This window comes from Canis aureus, chromosome 14, assembly GCF_053574225.1.
Source record: "Canis aureus isolate CA01 chromosome 14, VMU_Caureus_v.1.0, whole genome shotgun sequence".
NCBI lineage: Eukaryota > Metazoa > Chordata > Mammalia > Carnivora > Canidae > Canis > Canis aureus.
Window position 1 is genome coordinate 18848741 of NC_135624.1, and position 25928 is coordinate 18874668.

The 25928-nt window shown below is 37.0% G+C and overlaps 1 long non-coding RNA gene across 1 annotated transcript; it reads right to left on the reverse strand.

Moving 5' to 3' along the window:
- Positions 1–1060: 1060 nt before the first annotated feature.
- On the reverse strand, positions 1061–8117 carry LOC144282853 (uncharacterized). Its single transcript, XR_013351262.1, has 3 exons — positions 8074–8117; positions 1538–1667; positions 1061–1213 (listed from the first exon to the last, which is right to left on the reverse strand). It is a non-coding gene; the product is annotated as an uncharacterized LOC144282853 (long non-coding RNA).
- Between the last annotated feature and the right edge of the window lie 17811 nt (positions 8118–25928).

A 25928-nucleotide genomic window follows, 5' to 3' on the forward strand; every position in this document is an offset into this window, starting at 1 on the left:
ACTGATTGATTATTGTTTATTCAACTTGCACTGGGGACTCTACTAAGTCTTTTAAAGATACTGTCTCATTTACTCTTTACAATCGCCTTATAAACTATGTACATATGTGTGTATTATAACCATTTCAGAAAGTAAGAAACAGAGGCTCCAACAGATCAGATAATTGCCCAGAGCCAAATAGTTGATAAAGGGATAGAGTGAAGGTATGAATTTAGGTTCACCTCACTCCAAATTCCAAGCTTCTAGTTACCATGCTACCCTCTTCTCATATATCTTCCTAGGGTCTAGAAATTCTCAATTCTAACATGATGACTAGGGACCCCTTTGTCTAACTACCTGCATATTGCAAGTTGTTGTGTTTCAGTCACTTTGTGAGATTTGCAGTCACTTCCCAGGACTTAGAGCCCTGTGGCCAAGTGTGTCCCAGGATTTTAGCTCACTGATACCCTACTCTTGGTGCGGTGTGCTTCACAGAAGTATGGCAGACTAGGATATCTGCAGTGAAACTGAGGCCCAGGGCTCTTTTCCCCCAAACATGTAAACCATAGTGTCTTCCACTACATGCAGTTTTGTCTGGATATACCCAGATTGTTCCTAATATACAGGATTTTCACTTACATCCCTCATTCCCACTTAGAAAAGAGTGGAGCAGGAAAGTTCTAACGAAAGTGGTGAGCTGGCTCTGTGCCCTGCAGTTTACAGAGAAATGAGGAATGGATCTGTCCATCTCCTTCCTCAGCCCAGGCTCTCCTCCTGTCCACCTGCAAAGCATAGAGCCCTTCCTCCTGGAGCACCTACACATACACAGTTGACCCTTAAACAACACAGGGATTAGGGGCACCAACCCCCTTTCCCACAGTTCAGAGTCCACATATAAGTTTTGACTCACCAAAAACTATAACTACTAATAGCCTACTGTTGACCTGAAATCTTATCCATAACATGAACAGTCAATTAGCATATGTTTTATATGTTGTATGTCATACATACTAGAGAAAAGAAAATCATACAGAACAAAAAATCATTTATGGTATTGTTTTTATTGCAAAAAAAATCCACATGTAAGTGGCCCCATACCGCTCAATCCCATATTATTCAAAGGTCAACTATATTTTCTTTAGACAGCAAGCTTCATTAGGGCCAGGCCAGGGAGCTCCACATTCACATCTTGTACTTCTAGCTCTCCAGCTAAGAACTAGTGTTCTTCAAATTCCTGTGAGAGATAGAATGTAAAGAATAGGGCAATATGATATTGGGGCAAAAAATAGTAGGCACAAAAGCTGTGATGTCTGTAGCTTTTACAATCAGCTTCTGGTGGCAGCCATGTAAGTCACCCTTCCAAAACCAAGTGGAAGACTGGTGAGAGAGCAAGAGAAAGAAAAAGGAAATTGGGAAAGAATGAGATTTTTATTCTCTTTAATCAAAAAGATCTATTAGATCTATTAGATAAAGAGCAATCTCTTTCTTCGTAAACTTGTGAAGATGTCAGCCAGGACTAAAGACTACTCCCCAACCAGGCCTTGCCCAAAGCACTTACATGACTTACAGTCTTTTCCCAAACATCCTCTTGCTTCTGCATATTCCTTTCCTTGTCTCTTTTGACTTCTCTCCATTTATCATTTAGATCAGTGCCACAGGCAGCTTTCCTCGCACAGTAGATATGATTCCTGAAAAGATCAATAGGAATTGGAGCTCTATCAACTGAACCATATGTTGACTTATTTTAGGGAGTCCTAGTTTTCAGGTTTGGCATTCTTCAGCCAAGATCAGTTCTTATCATTTAAGTTGAAAATTTCTCTGCTTCAGAGCATCCATGTTCAGTAATTAATGATCTGCAAACAAACAGTTGAAAGCTCTGGAGGAGTTCTCTATTTAAAGCAACTACAAGCCGAAACTACACATAAGGCTAAAAATAGAAAATTATCATCCTTCCCATCCTGGATCTTATGGGCAGAACTCAGAAGACTTGGCAGTTGGTGAAGAGGAATTGTGGAAAAGAAAGTAGATGATTCTAAGGAAGGGCAGTGGCGTTGATAACTGATAAATATGAATTCGGGTAAGCCACGAATTATCTATAAAATTCTGTGAGGATGTAAATATCCATGCACTTCCATCATAAGATTCTGATTTAGTAGGCTGGGGCTGGGCCCTGAAATCTGCCTTTTGAAAACATTTCCAAGCAACTCTGATTATAGTCAGAGGACCATACTTTGAGAATAAGTAGAGCAGGGCGTTCTAACACAGTGTTTCTCAAGCTTTAATGTTCCTACAAATTCTCCCCAGATTTTGCTAAAAGAATCTGATTCCACAAATCTGAATAGATAAGAATTTGACTTTTGAACAAGATCCACAGATCACTCTTTTTTAGAATAGTACTAATATAACACACTGTTTTTCAAATTTGGCTGTATAATAGAATAACCAAAAAAATGTAAAAAAAGGTAAAAAGAAGAAGAATAAAAAGATTGATGCCTGAGTACCACCTAATACATACTTTGATTAAATTGGTCTATAACCCTGGTACTCAGGATTAAAAAAAAAAAAAAAATTCCCAAGTGTAGATTGTAGCTCACAATTTTTTGTCAATCTGACCCACAGTACCTGGCAAGTTATGGACACAGAGAAGCTCCTTGATAAGTATTTTTTGAACTTAGGTCCACTAGGGGTGAGTCTGGGAGCCTGAAGCTGGCAACTGTAAAATTTCCTATGAGAAATGTTCCTAATATCAGCATGCCTATGAGGAGAAACACTATAAACATCCCCAAGGAACTAATATGATAAAGTGAAACTTCTACAAGATGAGAACAGTTAAATTTCATGAAAATGTTTGGACTTAATCATCTTCAAAATGGTCTAGGATTCATATCTCCCCATTGGTTCTAATCAGCCCTTCCTTCTCAACATTGGACGATTATTCAACAGAAAGGAATCCCCAATTGCAGATACGAATATCACAAGAGCCTGTTTTACACATGAGGATCTACCCTCCAAAAGTGACTTGCCCAGGTGTAAGTGTCTAGAAATGAAAGAATCAAGATTCAAATCCAGTTTCCCTGCCTCCAAATCTCAGACTGGGGGTGCATCCACCTACTAACAGTAAACAACAACCAGCAGAAGCATGCCAGGATAAAAATGGTACATCTGTCTGAAACGTCAATTAAAGCATTTGGGTATTTTTATATACAAGGAAACACAAATATATTATAATATGAAATGCAAATCTTCTATAATATATGATAACAAAGAATTTTTAAATTTGTGGTGATCTGCTTCAGATTATGCTACTAGGCCTCTGGGGTCACTCATGTTTGCTTCTCAGGAAACATGTAAGAAGCACTGCCCTTCTCTGTGTCATTAAAGGGCCATTGAAATGCCAAATAGAGCCCATTATTTGAGCCCATTACTGGAAATCTGTCTGCAAAACTCTGTTCAGATGCAATAATGATTTAGGCAGGTCAGACTTCCCAGAAATGAAGAAAAGTGCTGAAAATAAATAGGAGACAATAAATCTCTTAATGGTGCAAAGGGGAAAAATAAAGCAAATTATGTTTTATCTGGCAAACATATCATGGTCATTTTTTTGTAATCCTCATTTTTCCTTTTTGTAAAAAGCAGTTAGTGCAAAATTGAAGAAAATTTAGATCATAGTTTATAACACAGTGTCCCAGTTGAGCTTAACCCAGGATGTAGAGATTAGCCATTTGCAGAAAACAGTGGGCCAGTGACCACTGTTCGGAATTTATTTGTGAGTTCATAGATGTAAACTATATGAATTATTAATGGCATAAAGATATTCTCTATGAGAGCCTTGGAGGAAATATTCACAAAGGAGGCAATAGCAAAGAGCAAAAAAAGTTTCATTTTTTTTTCTTTTAATTTGATTTTGTTTAGTCCAACTTCCAGTACAGAATTCTAGTATGGCTGGGTTGAGAGGGACAACTTGCCCTAACAGCTAATGAGGGTCTCTACCACTCCTGACTCAATCCAGATCTCGCAATCTGACCATTCTTGGGCTGGCTCCATGGTACTGGAGATGGAAGAAAAAAATTATACACATGTTTGAAAGAATATCTAAACGAAGAAAAAAAAAAGAATAAAGGACCTCACAAACGATGATATTTTTAAATAAAGAGTGACCCTACCGACTCTTAAGTGATCCTATCTGTGTTCTAAATGGGATGAATCCAATGGCCAACTTTTCCTCCTAGATGGTGGGAGGAGTGAGATGAAGTAAAGAGGTGGACAAAGAAAATCTCATGAAAGAAGGAATTCAGAGTAGGGATTTAGATCCTAAGGGGAGAGATGGGAGATACAAAGCTAATGGGCTGTATTTGTTTAGGTGCACTTGTATCCCCTTTCCCACTTTTGTTCTATGCTCTGGCTTTAAGCTCAGAAAAATGAATGGGTCAAGAAATTAAAGAAAGTGTTCACTGAAGAGTATATAAGACTCAGCATAATCAGGATTGCTTTGGAGGCCAGGTCAAGATAACACAGAATTAGGGAGAAGCAAAAGGAGCATTCTCTCTCTCTGACACCACCCTCAAATTGTCAAAATCCACAGCTCAGCTTTGAGACATTCAGGTCCTACACCCTTTGTAAAGGGTGAATGTCCCTGGAGGAGCAGTATATTCCCAGAGAAGACAGATGCTAATACAATGATGAGGCCCTTCGGCAAAGAGGCTACAATGGAGAATTCATGGACTGGTTCCTGAACACAAGTGAAAAGCCGTTGAAGATTAGAAAAAAATCATCGAGGGAACCTTTGAGAACTGGTGACAATAATGAGCATGTGTGTATTATTTTGTAATTTATAAATTATTTTCACAGATCTCATTTGTTTTTAGCATTGATCCTAATAGGTAGAGAGGACAAGCATTGTTAGTATCTTTGTTTTGCAGATGAGAAAACTGAGTCTCAGTGTTTAAGAAACCTGCCCAAGGTCATTCATCTGGTAAGTATCAAGGTTAGGAATTCAAAAACAGGACTTCTGGCTCTAAATTCTGTGATTTTTCCACTGGAACATATTACCAGTTGGGAATTGTGACACTTGAGTTAACCAGTCCTTAAAAAAAAAAAATAAATAACAAAGATGACTTAATATCAGGGAGCTGAGAGGAATTCAGTACTGGGTCTATGTGGAAACAAAGTTGCAAAAAATTATAGAGCTGACTAGAACTTGAGTCCAGATGAGGAGAAAGATGCCATCACAGGATTCCTATGGCCTGCTCACTGAGAGTCCAGGAAGCACTGCCAAGAGTAGGTGACTAAGGGAGGGGTGAATGACAAAAAGCTGAGCCACCTTCTGAGCAGAGCAAAAAGGAAGGAGTATGTTGCTGAGATGAACAGAAAATCTCCCTAATTCAGAATGCAGGATATCTTTGTGTTCTTAGGTTGTTTTTTCTTTGGGTGATGAAATTCCTGGGTAGGAAGAGTGTACAGAATGCGATTACATTTTCTTCCTGAATAAGAGCAATAATGAATCGCCTTGGCCAAGTGCCTCCTCTTGACCATTGTGCCCATTACATCTTCGGCTTATACTTGAAGGTGCTATAAAAGTGAGGGTGGGATTTAAAAATATGTTGAGAGTAAATATAAAGTTTGTAATTTAAGGAATGATAATTTGGAGAAGGGGGTGGCAAACATTGTCTGGAAAGGGCCAGACAGCAAATACTTTCAGTTTTGTGGGCCATATGGTCTTTATCGCAACTACTCAATTCTGCCACTGGTAGCAGGAAAGCAGCCATAGATAATATGCAGACAAATGAGTCTGGCTCTGTTCCAATAAAACTTTATTTGCAAAAACAGGTGGCAGGGTGGATTGGACCCAAGAGCCCTAGTTTGCCAACTACAAAGTTAGAGAAAAATTGTGTCTACCTAAAGATCTTGTTAGTCTCATGTCTATTCCTGAATAAAGTTGGGCAGGGGGAAGGGATAGAATGCATCACATTAGCTATTTGCTAGCAATTTTTATAAAATTAAAATTTTACTCACTGCCACCATAAGAAATGCATTTCTGTACTTTTTTATATATTACTCTAGAGGACATCGCTTTTCACTATTCCCTATGCAATGTTCTAGGTAAGACTTTCTGACAGTATTTGGTATTAGGATACAATTTTTTCCCACCATAAACTTGTGTGTTTCTTTCTATCAGAGGAATCAAATATTTATCACACATCCTTCTTCATCCTCGCTAGAAAGGTTTGAATAGAGTTTTACGTTGAATTCAATAATTTTATGACTTTTATGGTTGGCATACTCTTCTTGTTTCTATCTTAAAGAATGCACACACACACACAATTATTTCTATTGCATTGTGTTTTTGTTTTTTTTTAAATCTACCTCGGGCAGCCCGGTGGCTCAGCGGTTTACCACTGCCTTTGGTCCAGGGCCTGATCCTGGAGACCGGGGATTGAGTCCCATGTCCAGGTCCCCATATGGAGTCTGCTTCTCCCTCTGCCTGTGTCTCTGCCTCTCTCTCTCTCTCTCTCTCTCTCATGAATAAATAAATAAAATCTTTTTTTAAAAAAATCTACTTCAAATTTTTGTAAAAAAGAAATGAAGCAAAAAAAAAAAAAAAGAAATGAAGCTCAAATAACATATATTATTACAGAGCAATACTCACAATGCCAAATAAAGAGATAGAGCCAACTGGTAAATGAACCAAATTTTTCACCCAACTTGATAAAGCAAGCCTTGTCAGAAAAACTAAGAAGAAGAATATGGTGAGAAAAAAAAATCCTATATATTCTCGACATTTCGAATTTCAAGTAATTGAAAAGTATAGTATTGGCTCTGGACTAGACAAAGATTAGTAAAATGGACAAATGAGTTTGGAAACAGATGCAAAAATGAATAGAAACTTGGTTATGACAGAGAAAGTGACTGATTCCTCCTGTCGGAAAAAAATTAGCTTCCTACCTTAGTCAATACATATAATTAATTCCTAATAAATTAAAAACTAAATGTGGAAAATGAAAGTAGAAGTTTTAAGTTTACAAATATATATCTTTGCAACATCTTGGTAGGGAAAGATTTCTTAACCAAAATGTTATAAAAGTATGAATCACAAAGGGAAATATTGACATTGACTGCATTGATATTTCAAACTTCTCTCCATCAAAAATACTATAAATGAAATGGGAGATATCACAGAATAGAAGATTAAAGGAAGAGATTTGCAGCCCATTATCAGATAAAGGATTAGTAGCCAGAATATATAAAAAAGATTTGACAAAGCAATTAAAATAAAGAAATAAACAAATCAGTCACCTTAATGGGGGGGGGGGACAAAAAAGATATAGAATTCATAGAAAAGAAAAAAATGATGAACATTAAACATAGGAAATTAAGTTCAATCTTACTATTAATCAGAAAAACATAAAATGAAACGTAACATTTTTATTGACAATTTTAAACACTTATAACACCACACTCTGTCAAGACAGTGAGCAATGAGGATGTATACTTTGATAGTAGAGGTATATACTGATGCAAACACTATATGTTTAAAAATTTCTAGATGTTTGGAAATCTCTAGCAAAGTAGAAAATATATAGATATCCAAAGGCCAAAATTTCACCTGTAGCTCAACCCTAGAGTAGTGTGGTTCTGAAAGTTTGTTACAAATTCAAACTCTTGGGCTCACCTACATCTGCTGAATCAGAAACTGTAGGACAAACATCTGTGCTGTCACAGCCACATTAGCTACTTCTGATGCACACTAATGTGTGAGAGTCACTGTGCTAGAGAAACCCCCATATCTGTGCTCCTGCATGAAGGTTCATTAAAGCATTGCATGTAATCACAAAAATGTATAATCTGTCCAATGGTCCTCTGAGGGAAATGGTTATATAAACTCTGATTTATTGTTTCTATAAAATGTTTTACAGCTAATAAATGAATGAACTAGTTCTCTATATCACTATGGATAAAATTCAAAAACAAAATTGGATGAAAAAATCAAGTGACAAAAGATTTCACAATAGGATGGTATTCATGCAAATTTTTAAAATTCAAAAAAAGAGAAGTATATTATTTATGTCTTTTTAATTTATTGTTAAGTACTAAAACCTGTACAGAAGTGTCACACCAGCATCAGGAGGACAGTTGTTTCTGGAAAGGAAAGGGGAGACATTAATGAGGCAAGGAGAAGTTTAAGGATATCTAAAATACTTTATCTCTTCTGAAAATCCTAAAGAGGGATGCCTGGGTGGCTCAGCAGTTAAGCATCTGCCTTTGGCTTAGCGTGTAATCCTGGAGTCCCAGCATCAAGTGCCACATTGGACTCCCTGCATGGAGCCTACTTCTCCCTCTGCCTATATCTCTGCTTCTCTCTTTCTGTGTCTGTCATGAATAAATAAATTCTTTTTTTAAAAAAAAAGATAATTCTAAAGAGTAAATGGCAAAATGATAATATCATTTAAAATTGGGTAAGTAATACATAGATGTCTCCTGTATTATATATTGTACATTTTATATTTTTTAAATCCTCTCCAATTTTTACAAATATTATAAAGAAATAATAGCCCAGTGTGTGTGTGTGTGTGTGTGTGTGTGTGTGTGTGTGTGTTGGGGGGTACTGTGATATAGGCAAATATTTTCTTAGATACTGATAATACCTCTTTTTATGAATCTCATGGATCTTAAATATCAACAGAGGAAACTATCTCAAATCCCAATTCCATAGTTTATAGAAATTCTAAATAAAAAGATACATAGTTTATTCAATTTTCATTTCTTTCTCTTTTTGCTTTTTATGGAAAATCTCTATTATATATAAACTTATACCTCAAGATTCAAGTTAGACATGATTCTAAATGGCTTATTATAGAAAATTTAAATAGACCAATTATATACTCTGAAGCAACAGATATGAAGAAAAGTGATCCTTAAAATAGATAAAAGAATTAGAAACTCTATATGTGGAGTGGCAGGACACCCAGTTCATGTATAAAATACCAATCAATAGTCTGTTGTTCCAAAGACACTCAATGGCAGTGAAGACCTCCACATACTGCTACTTACTTGTAGGATATTCCCAACAAAATAGAAAGCCTTCCATATGGGAAGCTCATTTAAAGACCCCAAGTCAACCAACCTCCCCAACAAAGATCATCAATTTATTTTTGTTAAATCAGTTTTATTGTGGTATCATATAGTAAAATTCACCAATTTTACTGTAAAGTTTGATGAGTTTTGACTGTTCTATATGGTCATAAAACCACTACCACAATAAAAATATAGAACATTTCCATCACCCCCCCAAATTTCTCTCATATTCCTTTGTAGTCAAATTTCTCCACAGTCACTGGCTCCTGGCAACTGCTAATCTGCTTTTATCACTAGAGTTTTGCCTTTTCAAAAATTTCCTCTCAATGGAATTACATGGAATGTACTTTTCGGTCCCACTTCTTTCACTTAACATAGTGCTATTAATATTCACCAGTATTGTTCCTCCATGTATCAGTAGTTCGTTCTTTTTGTTTGTTTCTGAGGAATATCCCACTGTGTGGATACACAATTTAAAAACAATTTAAAATGCCTTAGTCTTAAATATGAACATATCAGCCAACACTTAAGGAAAGACTCCCACATAAAAAAAGAAACCACAGTGAATAAAAAGAGGGGGACATAGAGAACACAAATAAATAGGGGACAAAGAAAAAAATTCAAAAGGATTTTAATTAATATTAACAAAGAGATATGTGAGATTTTTTTTCTAAGAAAGGAAGAGAATACTATGAGAAAGGAACAATTTAGAAAGAAATAGCTCTTAGAATAAAAAATACCAATAAAATATTGAAAAGCAAGAAGTCAGATAAAGTGAAAAAATTTTTCCAAAATTTCCAGATAAAGTGAAATGTAGGGGAAATGAGATTTAAGGATTTATTGAAGAGATCTAATAACCAATTAATATGAACTCCAAGAGAATATGAAAAAATCAAAAAGGAAAATTATCACAGGAAAATTCCATGGAAAGTCACAGAATTGAGGAATGCAAATGTCTAGACTGAAAAAGACTCATTTGAATGCCCAGCACAATGAATGAAAAACCCCTCACCATCACACATCACTATGAAATTTTAGCACACTGCGGGTATGCTCTTTTAGAATATACCTGAGAAACCTCCAAAAAAGAAAGAGTCAGATTTAATACAAAGGGTCAAAAACATGAAAGACATCAGACTTCTCATTTGCAGTGTTGCCTTCAAAATTCGGAGAGAAATGGAAATTATGAACCAAGCATTCTAAGCCAACCAAACCATTAGCCAACTGCAGATTAGAATGAATAAATGCAAGTAAACAGAAAGTTATGTGAACATGTTCTCTTTTTCAGTAAGCCTATTAAGGAATGTACTCTAGCAATGAAATAAAGGGGAAGAAAGAAGTATGAATCCAAGAAAGAAAAAACAAAAATTCACTACGCAGAAGAATCAGAACCAAATTCTGAGGGTAAAATCATAAAACAGAAGTAGTCCAGACTGGAGAAGAAGAACTGAGGAGTCTAGAAGAGAAGACCTTAGTAGAAAAGGAGATTTGATAGAATAATTGATATGATGAACATTTGAAAATAATTAAAATTTGTGGCTAGAAAATTATGCAAGTAAAAAAAAATTGACCCAATTAGAAACTCCAAGGAAAACAAATGTTTTATAAGAAAAAGATGAAATCCTGATACACTATTTGGCTCAGCAGTCAACAATATTTACAAATCAAGATGATACAATCATTAATTGAGATTTAACTAAAAACAGATATAACTGCATTGGGGGGTACACATCTAAAATGTCATCTATCATCAGGAAATCATCACTATTTGTGCAAAATAGATAAGACATCAAGCTATATATATCAAGCTTTCTAAGTGTCTTCTGGTTACCTGATTCCCAAACTCTCCCATTTCTGATCCATCTTATACAAAATCACCTGACTAACTTTCCTAAAATATTACTTTGATTTTTATTACACCACTGCTCAAACATCTTCACTTTGTCTAGAGAACAAAGATCAACCTTTGTGATGGTTTATTTTATGTGTCAACTTGACAAGGCCACATGCTGTCCACATATCTGGCTAAACATTATTTCTAAGTGTATCTGTCAGATGTTTCCAGAAAATATTAGCATTTTAAAATATAGACTGAGTAAAGCAAACTGCTCTCCCCAGTGTGGTTAAGCACCATTCAGGCCATTGAGGACACAAATAGACCAAAAAGGCAAAGGAAAAGAGTATTCTTTCTCTTTATATCTGCCTAACTATTGAGCTGGGACAGTAGTCTTCTCCCACTCTTAGACTGAAACATACCCTCTGGTTCTCAGGCCTTCAGGCTCAGACTGGAACTATACCACCAGCTTTCTGAGAGCTCCAGCTTGCAGACAGCAGATCATGGAACTTATCAACCTCTATAATCATGTGAGCCAATTCCTTCCCATAAATCTGGAGAACTCTAATATAACCTCCTTAGCATATTATTCAAATGTCCTGTGTAAACCAGCCCTTTTATAAATATGAACCAGTTACCATTCACCAACATACTTTGTGCTTTACACTCCCTTTATGTCATACCTTGGATGTGCAGATGCTTCTATCCCCACATCTCCTTAGTCTTCCTACCTTGTAGGATCCTACCTTAGTCTTCAAAGATGCTTCAACAAGCTCTATCTCCACTGGCATCTTCAGTCACAGAGGCAGAAATTATTTCTCCTTAGCTGAACATCAGCTTAGTTTCTGTTTGCACCTCTCACCCCTCCTGGCTGATTCTCTGCTTTCCTCTGCCTACTCAGTACCACTAACTGCATCCCAGCTTCCTGTATAATTCTTCCCTGTCCCTTTTAGCTCTAATGCTATGTCTGACAGTATCTGTAACCAGCCATGGCCACAGTACCCAAATGGTGGCCTCTCTTCATGGTTCCAACTCTCCTTGGGTTCTATTAATTCCAGTTTCCCATCATCCTTTAAGCCCTACAGGGACAATGGCTACTCACTATTCCTACAGTCTTTTCCATTCATTTTTGCTTAACCCTGTGTCTATGTAAACAGACTCGTCATTAAATTCAGGAGCATGTGAACTAGAAAGCAACTTACAAGATACCAGTAAGAAGGAAAGGGAGCTAGATGAACCATCTGGAGTGAATTCTGTGGCCCAGCAGGACTCCAGCCCATACAACACTCATCTCATCGCCTCCTATCATAATGAACGTGTGGTTTACTTGCAGATTATGGGTTTTCTGGATAGGAAGATCATGCTTGATTCATCTTTGTTATCTAGGTGCCTAGTATGTAATAGATATTCAATAAATTGGGAAGTAAATGAATCATGATGTGCCCACTCAATCCACTCTGCAAAGATTTGTTCATTAGCAGTTCCTACATGGGAGAAGATTTTCATATGACTTTTCTATTCTTAAATGTCATTCTGATTAGGATTATTGAGGGGACACAGTCCTGACAACAGTGAACAAAGCAGGGAAATAGAGGATTCTGAAGAAGAGAGCACTTTGAACCAGAGATGTGTGGACCCAGAAGCATTTCAAGATTGGCATCACGTCTTGAACTAGTTTTCAAAGGAATCAGACTTGGCCAAACCCAAAGAGAATTTTGCCAAGCACTTTTCCCCTTAATTTTTAAACCCATGTGTATTTTAAGGGAAATTCAATCCATATGTTTCTGATTCATTTACACTTAACTCATCAAAATGTTTTGTAAGAGTTATTTGATGTCCCAGTCTTTTGAGCTTTTGTGAAGAAATGCTTTCTCCCCTTAGAAATAGAAACCTTTCAGCAAGTCTCTCTCTCTCTCTCTCTCTACACACACACACACACACACACACACACACACACACACCACAATCTCCAAAAGGTTAGAAGTTCCTTCAAACTTCAAGGCCCACAAGGTTCCAGTAGTTCTTCATTGAACCTGATGTGACTTCCATCTTTATACAAATCTGAGGGTTTCTGTTGAAAAGACACAAAGTTGTATAAATATAGATGTCTAATGAGCAAAAACTGCAAGACAAAGATAATTAAAATCCCAGAATGGGAGAAGAGTCATGTCAAGGCTGGTGAAAAGATGAGAAGAGGCTAGAAGTCAAACAGCAAAAACAGTCGAAAAGAGTAAATGGATCCATTTTCTGTGTACAGAAGTTCAAAGGTGAGGTAGGAGGAGAAAATATATGCAAATATATGTCACAGAGCACATATATCTGAGCCTTCAGGATCCTCTGTTAGAAAACCAAAACCTCTTCAAAATCCTCTTGGTCATTTGGGAAGTGATTATGAGAATGTGTTACTAATTATTTGGATGTGACTGTTTACTTGAGCAATTAAAGTTCTTACTATGGACCCTGCCAGCTTCCCTGCCTTCCTTCTATCACCAAAGTTGGTGCTACTAAAGCATACTGCGACAGGTCTTTCATTTTTCCTTTTGCATATCCACTGCTGGACTTTTTAGAGTGCATTCTCAAAAACACTATGCTCCCCAGTGTCAAAGAGAAGTGGATATTTATAAATACAGATAACCAGAAATTGGGGCAGGTCACTGGAGCTATATATTTTGCTCTCCTTGTAATACATGACATTGTTGCCAATGAAATAAAGCCAAGACAGTACCTTAGGTCTCAAGTTCTTCCTTTGTAGAATGGCCTACCTAGGATGCTATAAAAATGATAAAACTCAGGAAAACAATAAGGCAGCCTGTAAGAACAAGGAGGAATGAGAGTACTCTGATTGAGTGTTTAAATGTGAATGGCAATCAGTGTGGGCCTTAGCTTTAAGGAGAGTTGATTTTAAAATGCCCAGAGAAAACTTGAGTATAATTTTCTGGGTTCATATTCTCAAAAGAAAGAAGGCCCAAGGGGAATAAATGAGAGACTCTTAAGAGAGAGAAAATCCCAGCAATATAATCACTTATGTTTTCAAGTGGAAGTGAATGAAGGTGGAAACATCTCAAGAAAGTAGTGTTTTTTTCTGGCTTTATGTAATAAATTAGGAATTATATTTAAAAAAAAAGAGAGAGAGAGTGAGGGGAGCAAGAGCCATAAATAAGCATAGGCTCAAAAGAGTGGCTTAGACTGGGAAGAATAAAGGAAGTCCCATGCTTGTAAAAACATACTTATGAAAATAAAACAGCTATCACAGAGTATGGAGAACAAGACAATAGGAAACATTGCTATGTGGGAGCAAATCAGGTAATATTCTCTGATGCCAGTCAGAAAAGAGAATTGTTCAATCCCATCACCTGCCCTGTAAATTTGTTTCTATTGCCCAACTAGAATCTGAGTTCCTTGATAACACAGGGCAATCTTTGTTCACTCCTTTGGATCCAGAGCAACTAGCATAGTGCTTGGCCTCTAATTGTTTTGTAAATATTTTTGGAACAAGAAAGTGACAAGCCTAATTAAGAGAACGCTTACCTGTGATGGTCTCTAGCCCTGCTCCAGCGCTAGCTATCTCTAAATATATGTAATCTTCATCCAGTGACTTGAAGACCCTCCTATCCCCCTCTAAAACCAATAAGGCTAAGTCTTTGGTCTGTTTGCCTATTGTCATTCCAGGGGGGCACCTATTATAAACCTTACCTAGTTACTGCACCTTCTTTCCTTCCAGCCCCAATTCCCTGAAGTGCATGGACCATTAATTAGTCTTCCTAGGCTTGCCTACTCCTACACCACTTACTTCTCACCTTGGATTACATACCAGTCCAGAACTGAACCACAGTTATGCAGCCCCCACTGGGATATGTCTCATAATTTTCTACCTCTTCTAAGACGGTCAGTTTCTGCTTCCTGTTTATGACTAGATACTGTTGCCCCAGTTCTCCCAGCATGCTGTAATCCTAACTGCCTCACGAGAGCCCATGCTGGAAGATGCCTATGAGGCAATGCCCAGCAGTAGTCATACAGTTGCTCTCTAGGGAAGAGACACCTCCTGACCCAGAAAAATTACACCCAGGGCCATTAGGAAAGGGGATGGGCAATGTGCAATAGGTCAGACCAAATTCACTTTTTTTTTTTTCCTTTTCTAATTAGGGATACCAGAAGGATCACATGGACAAATCTTGACTTAAGCAAGGGATTCAGAATCACAAAACTTTAGAATCAGCTGAGACCTTATAGAAGCAATGTTCAACATTTGGTTGGAGGTGAAATCCACTGAGAATCTGATGGAAGCCAGGAACCCTATTTGCACAAGTTTATCATGCAACTTCAGAGGCAAACATGTAACACATATTAAGAACCTTGCTTTAGCAATCAACAACTCTAACTGTAATCTTCCGTCAGTGATGAAAAATAAAGTATGTTTGAGTAGATGGCCTTTAAATTGCATTCAAATACTAAGATCCTAGGATTCTAAACAGTAATAATAATAATAAATACATTTCTTAATGCCTGCCATATGCCAGGTTCTATCTTAAGTACTTTATCTACATTGCTCTATTTAATTCTCAAAACAACCCTATGAATTTAGCATTAGAACAATCTCCCAATGAGATGATAATACAGATAAGGAAATGGAGGCTTAGAAAAGTTAAGCAATGTGTCCAAAGTCACACAGTATGCGTCAGAGGTAAGATCAAAACACAAAACATGGATTTGTCTGTTTCTTTGTCAGGGTAGGCCAGGTTATGACTTCCCAATTTCCGGTAGCTTAAAATTACAGATGTCTTTCCCCTTATGCAAGATGTGCATCACACCTCAACGGTGCGGGGAGGGAAGGGCTCTCCTTTTCTTGATCATTCAGGATCCCAGCTAACAGAGCAACCAAAATTTCCAACATCTCCAGTCACTTTACATGAAAGAAAATGGAGGTTGGAGGATCCCAAAGCAGCAATTCAAACACTACAGCCCAAACAGAACAAATGTCTCTTCTGCTCACATCTCATTGGCCAGAAGGAATAACATGGGCAAATGCAGGATTTGCAATCTTACAGTGTACCCAGGAGATAGAATCCTGAAAATATTCGGCAAGTGTCAAAATGTCTACCTCACTCCCAAAGCCCATGTATTAACAACAAATTCTATATACTTTCAACCTAAGAAATGAAATGTTAAGCAGAGAGGTATATCTAGCTATGTTTTTCCATAATCATGATATAATCATAGAACAGGGAATAATCCATGCCAAATATCATTCCTCACTGTCTGGTTCTGTGTACCTCAAGTTTTATATTATGACCTAATTGGAATGTTGGAATTGCACTAAATTCCAGATACCTGCCCATGATCTGTCCTTAAGATGCAATATATTATAATATACATTTTAAATTAAAGAAGCAGTTTTTAGACATAACTAAATTTGAATCCTAATTTCTTCTGATCCTCACTCTTATTTTCTAGGGAAAATTTCTAAACAAGCAAAACATTTCTGTGCTACCACAACACATGAAAACAATGCTGTCAATTTCCTCTTTTATTTCCCAAATCGTTCTATTCTGGGAACTTGAAGTAATAGAAATAATTCCTTGATTTTTATGTCTTCAAATCTTTTTGTATGAGGCTTTACAGTTTGCAAAACACAGGCACTTTTCACATCAGTGATCTCATTTAATCAGCCTTTCATAGAAGCATTATCTTCATTATAGTTTTCCAGGAAGCCCTGGATAGTTTAAAAAAAAAAAAATTAGCCTAAGGCTGATACAGCTGGAAAAGGGTGTTTGGACTGGGATTCAACCCCTCTCATCTGATTCCACAGTCTGTGCTCCTTCCTGTCACACCTCCCAAATCTTTGTGACAATTATCTTTAACTGCTGGTAAAATCAGTCATGGCCCATCTTCCCTTTCATGCAAGAATATCTGAGACAAAGGGTCCCTTATCCCAAAATGACTCTGACCTATGAGTCTCCCACAGAATAAGGTTCACAAAATTTTGAGAGGAAAATTACAAAATTAGCATTCATAAGAACATCCCTAGTCAGAAAAGTTTTCATTAGCAGGCAATAACTAAATAAATAAACCCCTGAACAGGAATATTTTAGAGACAGGAAAACAAAGATTTATGACACACCTTCTATGAACCTAGCACCTTAATATTGTTTGTGTTAATAATGGTTGATATTTATGGTGGACCAATAGCTCTGGAAAAGTTCCAGGGCTAAGAACTATCCATGAACTATTACATTTTATCCTCACAACCCCAAGATATGGGCAGAGAGTTGGAGACTGGCGCCAACATCATACACAGTTGACAAAGCAGCTGAACTGGGATTTGAACACAGAATGTTCAGCTTGAGGACTTGCTGTTTTGTGATTTAGTGACCAAAGCAACCTTGGTACATAGAAGTCATTTCTTTAATTTTATGAATGTAGGAACAATAGCACAGAGAGGTTAAGTAAGTCTTTCAAAGCCACATAGCCAACAAGTGGCAAAATGAAAGCCAGCTCAGATTTGTCCCGTATCAAAGGCTAGTTTCAAGAGGTGCTGGAAAAGCAAGGGTCTTCTTCCAAAGACCTCTGTGCCTTTGAACTAATGGGCTCTCTCAGCAAAGAGAATCACCTGATATAGTCACCAGAGGATTCAACACAGTGTCAGAAGTGCATTTTTACTCTGGCTCTCCATCTTACTGATGCTATGCATGGTGTTAATCTTTGGGCTTTAAGAGAGTAGGGATTCCTGATGGTTCCTGGATGTCTCTGAGGCACTTTCCATTAGAGACTCATGCAACATTATTTCACTGAGAAAGGCTCCAAGTATTTGCAACTGCTCTTGAGTGTTATTCCTTTTGTCTTAGGTTTGTTCGAGGCATTAATCTTCCAGCACTTCTTTAGACTTCCTCAGACACTTCCGTTCACTAGGGTCACCATAGGGCTAATATTCAAAACCAATAAAGACAATGTGCACACCTCATTTTTAAGAATAAGTGTGTCACTTTTGAAGGAATGTTCTGCCTATAGCTGTCACTCTCAATGCCTTTCATGTGAATAAAGACAGTAAGTCATTACTTTAAAACATCCACGGTAATCATCCTTCTTAATAACTGATGAACTGTGGAGCAGGGTGTTGGAACATTTTTCTGACTTAAAAATGATATCTACAGTGTTAAGGTGTTGCCCAAATCTCCCTCTCGGATATGAGCATAAGCTGGGAGATCATGCTTTTATAGTAACATGCAATTGCAGAAACACAGCAAATAAAATAGGTGGCCCATCAGGCACAAGTGACAGATGTGCAGCACTACCTCATGGCCCACAGAACTGGACAGAGTCACAGTGGACAAACCATTCTGCTGATTGATTTACATTTTTGAGAAGGAAAAGGGAGGAAATAGAACCAAGGATTGAATGAGAAAGAATAAATATTCACAATCATAAAAGTTGAGGTGCTGTTTCCAGAATTAAGGTACTGAATTTAGATGTCTCTTACTGAGAGAGTCTCTCATGTTTTAAAATGAACAAAAGAGACAGAGAGAGAGAGAGAAAGAGAGAGAGAAAGAAAGAAAGAAAGAAAGAGAAAGAAAGAAAGAAAGAAAGAAAGAAAGAAAGAAAGAAAGAAGAAAGAAAGAAAGAAAGAAAGAAAGAAAGAAAGAGAAAGAAAGAAAGAAAGAAAGAAAGAAAGAAAGAAAGAAAGAAAGAAAGAAAGAAAGAGAATAGCATTTAACAGTGACTTAGGTCCTAATTTCTTATCACTCTAGGATTCAGTTCATGTAAATATGTTCTTAAAAAAATGCTATGACAGCATCTAAGATTCTGTCTCTTCCTCCTGCTTCACAAGGAGCTTCTCTTTGCTGATCTCCTCTAGATCAAGGGACGACAGAAGTGATGTTGGTCTTTTGCTCCCTCCCCTGATTCATGTCATCTTGCTGAGGATCATTACCCCCAACTATGGATCTCTAACTAAAAGGTAAGAGAAATAAAGCAGAGTAATTCTTTACTCAGGCTTCATATTCAGGGGTATTGATAAGAACAACCCCCCGCCCCCAAGCTGTAAAATTATCTGAACATCTTTCCAGATTGGAATATAGCCACCACTGTTCCAATTCACCCAACTGCTCCATTCCTGCAGCTCAAACCACTTAGCCCTTCCCTTCAGATCCTTGAGCCTATTCAGTATCCACTAACTGAATTGTTATTAATGCCTCCATTTGGGGGAGAATGACTCTAGGACCCACTATCTATCATTTGTGCTCAAACCTATTACTGGTATATTTGCTTAGTTTTTTTTTTCTTTTTTTAAGATTTTATTTATTTATTCATGAGAGACACAGAGAGAGAGAGAGGCAGAGACACAGGCAGAGGGAGAAGCAGGCTCCATGCAGGGAGCCCGATGTGGGACTCAATCCTGGGACTCTGGGATCATGACTTGAGCCAAAGGCAGACACTCAACCACTGAGCCACCCAGGTATCCCCAGATTTTTTTTTCTGAACTGATGCCCCACAATGCATTAAAGGTGTGTAATAATGAAAAGCTCTGAGGGAGTTTATTAAATTTCTGAATCCTGGGGTTAACAAAACCAAACAGTTTCTTTACTAAAGAACATCTTGGAATTTTGAACATTCTAATGGATATTACAAATCTTCCAGAGGGATACATATATATAGAATTTCATGTATATAGATGTATATAGATATGCATGTATATAGATACAAATATATAGAATTCCCCCCAAATTATTTGAAAATGAGACTTTTTTCCTGTAAACAGTTAACACATTCACTCAGCCATTCAACAAATAGTTACTTAGTGCCTATTATATGTACCTCAGTGCTGCATATACAACAGTGATCATGAAACCTACTAAAGTCTGCAATTTTTGTGCCCTTCACAGAACTTATACTCTAGAAAAAAAAAAAGAACAAAGAACAAACAAACTGTATATAGAATATAACTGCTATGAATAACCAAATCAGAGTAAGGCAGTATTTATAACACTGCAATAGGTTGTAAACATTCAGCTGGCAGTAGAATCGACTTGAGGGGATGTAGCCAGAATGATTTTCAATGAAATAATTAAAATGGAATGATATGAAACAGAATAGAATGGAATGGGATCGGATATATTGGAATGCATCTCCCACAGTAAACGTAGGTATTGTTTTATGAATTTTTATTGCAATCATGTGTATACATCATATGGGGTCATGATGGTAACAGGCAAATGAGTTTGAAAGCCACTGGGGTAAGAAAATAAAGAGTGCCAGGTGAGTCTTATTTTAGACACAGTGGCCAAGGAAAGCCTTTCTGAGGAGATGCCTTTTGAGCAAAGACTTGAATGAAATGAGAGAACGTAGTGTTTCCAGGCCAAGCTAATGATAGTTTCAAAGGCACTATGCTGAAAGCATGTTTGCAGACTTGAGAGTTGGCAAGAAAGTCCAAGAGGCTGCAATGGAGTGAACATAGAGAAGAGTGGGGGAAATGGGTCACAGAGAAAGCCAGGAACCAGAGCATGAAGGTCATTATGGATATAGGAACAACCTTAGATTCAGATCTAGGCAGTGACATGATCTGATTGATGTAAGTGGGACCACCTAGGCCTACACGAAGATTGACTGTAGATGGACAACAGTAAAGACTGCAAGACTCAGGTCTTAGAATTATTGCTGCCCCCATCTCATGAGTCAGGGGCTAACTAAATTTGGGAATTTTTGCCAAGATGAATCCCTTAGCACTTGGGTACCTGCCCCAGAGGTGACCAAATGGCAAGGGGAGTTGTAAGGCAAACTGAAGAACACAGGGTTCTTACCCCCATGCCATAAGCAAAAGCATTCCTACTAGGCAGTAACTCAGGGAAACCTGTGCTACAAAGATCTTGGGCTTCCAGCCATACAGTAAACTCATAAGTCCCCCGACACACTCTGCTGCTATCAACATAGAGAATTTGCCACGTGCCCACTTTCCAACCATGTCTTGATTCCTTCAGACCTGTTTGTGGTGTTCTTTTCAACCTATTCCTTCCAGGTAAAGATGTTAGAGGAAGTGGGGGCATGAAGAACCTTCATGGCAATGTGACAGTAATGGACGTTACTGATGTGGACCTGATGCGAAGAGTTTATATGGGGTAGTGCTAACTCCCCAGGTGACTTTTAGAGACTTTTGTTCTATCTCATCTAGGCAAAAATACAGTATCTGGCATTGCTGAGTATGAAAACCTAAATTTAGAACCATTTCGAATTTGCCTCTGATTCCAGGAAGAATGCCAGAGTGAAAAAAGAAATAAAGAGAGCTGGAGACATAGGATAAGAAGTCAAACAAAAAGAAAAAAAGAAAAAGAACTTGTCTAACTTGATAAAATGCATCAACCAATTTCCATTTGTTTTTCTAAAAGTGAAGTGCATAGCAGCTCAATGAGGCATTTAAATCAGCAAAAGGGAAGTGAATATTCATGAAGTTTATTTTCCTGAAAGGTCTGTGTTTTAACTGTGCAGTGCAAGCAGTCAAACAGAATCATTTAAAAATCAGGTTTGAAAATCTAGGTTTCCTTCCAAGGGTTCAGTCTAGTGGGAATTTGTACCTCTGAGATACTAGGGAAAGCACGGGCAGATAGAGACTGCTAGGAAAGCAAAGATAGTATCTACTACTCCATAAACAAAGCAGTTACTGTACTGTAGGTAATTTAGCCGTAGGATGCAGGTGAACATCGCATGCTGTGTGCTACCACCCCCCTGCTGGATATCATCTAAACTGTTCCATGCCTGAACATTGCTGCGGGATTAAATTGCCCGTCAGAATCAGGGGAGAAAGAGAAGCTATGTGTCCATGATAGTGGGAGCATATTCAGAGAAGTAGCTGCCGGCAAGCTTGAATGTGAGTAAAAATAGGGAGAAGAAATGTCTACAGAGAGAAGGGGAGAGCTAAGGTAAAAGGATTTTTTAAATGGCAGAAAGAATCACAAAAGAGAAGGGAGTGAGTGGGAGAGTCCACTCACTAGACCTACACAGAGATCAAAGTCACCCCAATCTGATATATACAAGTGTTCTAGAGCTCTGTAACTACACAGAGTAGCATCAATCACAGGGGTCTCTGCCATCACTACTGTGTGGAGCTGCCTTCATGAAACCAGCTGAGCAAAGATCCTGCAGCAGAAGTCCAGGGCAAAGCATTGAAAGAGAGAAGCTGCAGGATGAGGCTAACAGAGGGAGAACAGGAAATTCGAGGCAAGGATGAGGTTTTATTTCCACCAATAATTCTCATCATGTGGATAGGATGCGGTGGGGGGTGGTTGCGTGTAGCTTCAGCAAATTTGTGAAGATTAATATCTTCGGCGCTTGTTATCTCTATCAGCATCCTGGGCTCTCACATCCCATGTCTGCCAGTGCTCAGTTGGAAGAAAGTTTGTAGATACAATCCAGACTCTGCAACTACCTAGCTGCATAACCTTGGATAGGACATTCAGATCCTCAGTTTACCTTCTGAATAAGGGGGGTATCAATTTTGCTTTATATTTCAAAGGGGTAATGAGGATTAAGAAGATGATATGCATGAGGAACTTAGCGTGGCAGTGGCACACACTACATACATACTCAATGAAAATTCATTTGCTGCTATTATCAAGACAATTCTTAACTGACAGCTAAAATGTAGTCTGACAAAGCCCTAAGGAATAATTTCTATCCCAGAGTTAAGAAAAAATGCTGTTTGATAAAATGTTTGGTTGAGTTTGGGGGGCAGGAATTTCCCCAGTGCCTTCTCAAAGCTTAACATGCAGGTATGTTCAAATAAAGAACAAGCATCTATTGTATGTCAGTTTGGATCAAGGAATTGTACTAGGCATCAGAAAAAAAAAATGATGCATTCTCTTTAAAAAAAATCTTAAAAAGGAAAACTAATGGGAAGATAAAATATATAAGCAAATTTCTATCTGGAGACAAACTAAAAATGTATTTTAGAATTTAAGCCTTAAGATTTTTAAAGAAGGCCTTTTGGCCTATTTTCTTATTTGAAGTGATTTCTTAAACAAGAATATCCTGTTTTCTCATTCCTGGTTTTTGTTTGTATAGAAAAAATATGTGTCCCTTTAAATGTCTGGTACAAAATGATTATTTCCTTCCTATAAAGATCATAATATTTTGGACACACTATGTTGACTTGGAATACAAGCACATAGAATCTCTACTTTGGTTCTTGTGAAATAAGTATAGGAGAGTGTATGAAGAGGACAATAAATTCTAGAAAATGAGAGGCCTTATGACCAAGACTGAAAAAACATTTAAGAAAGAATTAATCTTCAGAAGGTGAATGAATGTTCGTGAGAATTTGAAATATGTTGAGTTGTTATCTATATGACATTATCCTTACTTATGATCTGATTCTCTTCCCTCACTCTATCTCTGTGTTTTTTTGTCATTACCTTAATCAAGTGTACACAGCTTGTTGCCATAATGCCAAAGGATCTTCCTAGAAAAGCCATTATTGATGGGGGTTAAGAGATTAACCCTGTCACTTGACCTCTCACGCGGAAGTTTGACCATTTAATGTCAAAATGAAATATGGAAAAATTAAGAGAATAAACTAAGGCTTTCAAAATTATATTTAACACTGTCAAAATCTTTTTGACACAGGCAGCTGAAATTACTCAGACTAAGCATTTTACTTGGGGAGAACACAAATCTCTCTTTTGGCTTCCCTCTTCTTCTCATTTACTAGATTTGAAAACTTTAATGTGATAGAGAAAGAAAAAGAAGCAAAAAGCCATATTAATCAGTCGACTCCACTTTACCTCATTTATTTAAAAAAAGTATTGGAAAAAAATTGAGAAGTTTAAAAGACTTTCTTCTATGGATTATAATCACTAATAATGTCACTTTTCCGTATCATACATGGAAGGAAATAAATGAAAATTAATGAAAGGTTATTAAAATTTATCTTATTTTTTTGAAATTTAGAATAAAGAGATAAATATGGCCAGTGTTTTTTTCAAAAATATTCATATTTCTCATTTAAATAACTTTTCAATTCCTGTATTTTAAGCTTTGGTTCCTCAAAGTCTAGAGTATTGAAATGTCAATGATTTGAACTTACTTGTAGAAAAAAAAAGTGGGAGAGTGAGGATGCTATATATATATATATATAATTTCATTATTTTTCAATGTCTAGGAGAGACCAATGTCCTGGCAAATACAAATTTTGGGAAATCTGTTTTAAAGAATAGTATTTATTTTAAGAAATATAATTACTAATAAGTAAGACCATCAGAACATGAACCTCTTTTAAAAAGAAAAACTGAACTTGTTCATACAAATGGAATTCTTCAAAACAGCTTAGAAATAGATATTTTTATCCATAACAACATACTTACAAAGCATATTCTCACATACTATTTAATTCTTACCATAATCCTGTGTGGTAGGTTGATGTAATCTTCATTTTAAAGACAAAAAAAAAAATGAAACTTCAAGCAAGTTGCTTAAGGTTTCACAAACAATAGTTGCAGAGCTATGACTTGAAACAGATTCTTACAATCTGTTAAAAAGAAAACAAATCCAAAATGGAGTCACTTGGCTGAATCCACACCATCAAACCAAGATTTAATCCCTAACCTAATTGCAGTTTCAATCTTCTCCAGGAATATAATCTTTACCAGTCATTTTGGAATTTTCTGATCGGCTCCAATGAAGTAATCTGCCACACAGACTCTTCCATCTCCCAAAGGAAGATAAGGTAATCTGCTCCTTCCTTATCTCTTCCCCCTTCTGCCCATAGAAGCCCTCCATTTTTTACAACTCCTTGGAGCTCCTTGCTATTTGCTAGAGGGGATGCTGCTCAGTTCATGAGTCATTGAACAAAGCTAGTTTGATCTTTAAATTTACTCAGTTGAAAATTTGTTTTTTAACGACTCCAAGCCCAAAATTATTTCATCTAAACCACAAAAAACTCCTTGTCAATTGTAGTAATAGTATTTTTGCTCAAAATATTAGTAGAATTTTGCTTTTGGAATCACTTTTGGAGCCCATTTATGAATCACAGAAGAAAATCAATTTCATTATATTAGAGTTGCTACTTAGCTTTTGATCAGTTAAAAAAAAACAAAAATGCCCAGATGATCATATCATCAGGTTATTTCCCAAAATCAAAGCCACTCTCAAATTATGAAAATTTTCCATCCAGAGGATGTTCCAAAGAATATAACTTGGTCTTAGCAACAAAAAAAAAGAAAGAAAAAAATCAAAACTTGAAATTCTGGAACTATTTTAATCAATGCAGGATGTTTAAAATGAGTATAGAGCCTCTTATAATTGATACATTTGAGTTGCTTAGAACCTTTTAGTCTCTTCAATGAGAATAAATAACCCTCTATAATTTTGTCTACTTTCTTTGTATTTTTAGTGTAATGTATGACACAGTTAGGCAGGAATAGATCTTGTTCAAACAAGTCGTACAGGAGTGCTACTTTCTTGTTCTGACCACTCTAGGAATTAAAACTCTGGAAAAAAAAAAAATCAGGTCCAATTGATTGCAATCTCTCTCTCTCTCTCTCTCTTTTTAAGGTTTTTTTATTTATTCATTTGAGAGAGAGAGAGCACACCAGTGGGGGGACAGTCAGAGGGAAAAAAGTAGACTCCCTATTGAGCAGGGAGCCTGACATGGGGCTCAATCCCAGGACCCGAGGACTATGACCTGACCCAATACTTAAGCACTTAACCCACTGAGCCACACAGACACCTCTGAAATATCTCTTCTCAACAATACTTGAAACACTTTTTAGCCAGATCTTTAAAAAAGAAAGTGAGCAAGACAAAATAAGAATTGAATTAAAATGACAGAACAGGATTGTTAGCTTAAGTATATACAGTAAACTACAATTACTAAGCAACTTTTACTACAATATTCACCTGATCATAATCCCACTCCACTTTCCCATTTGGGAATTGATTATATTCAGATTTCTTTCCTTTGATTCATGTTCCTTTTTTTTTGTCCAGGATCCTTGCTAGTTCAAGAGCTAGAACTGTTTATTAAGCAAAGAATTTGGGAAGTTTCTGTGTGCAGTTATTTAAA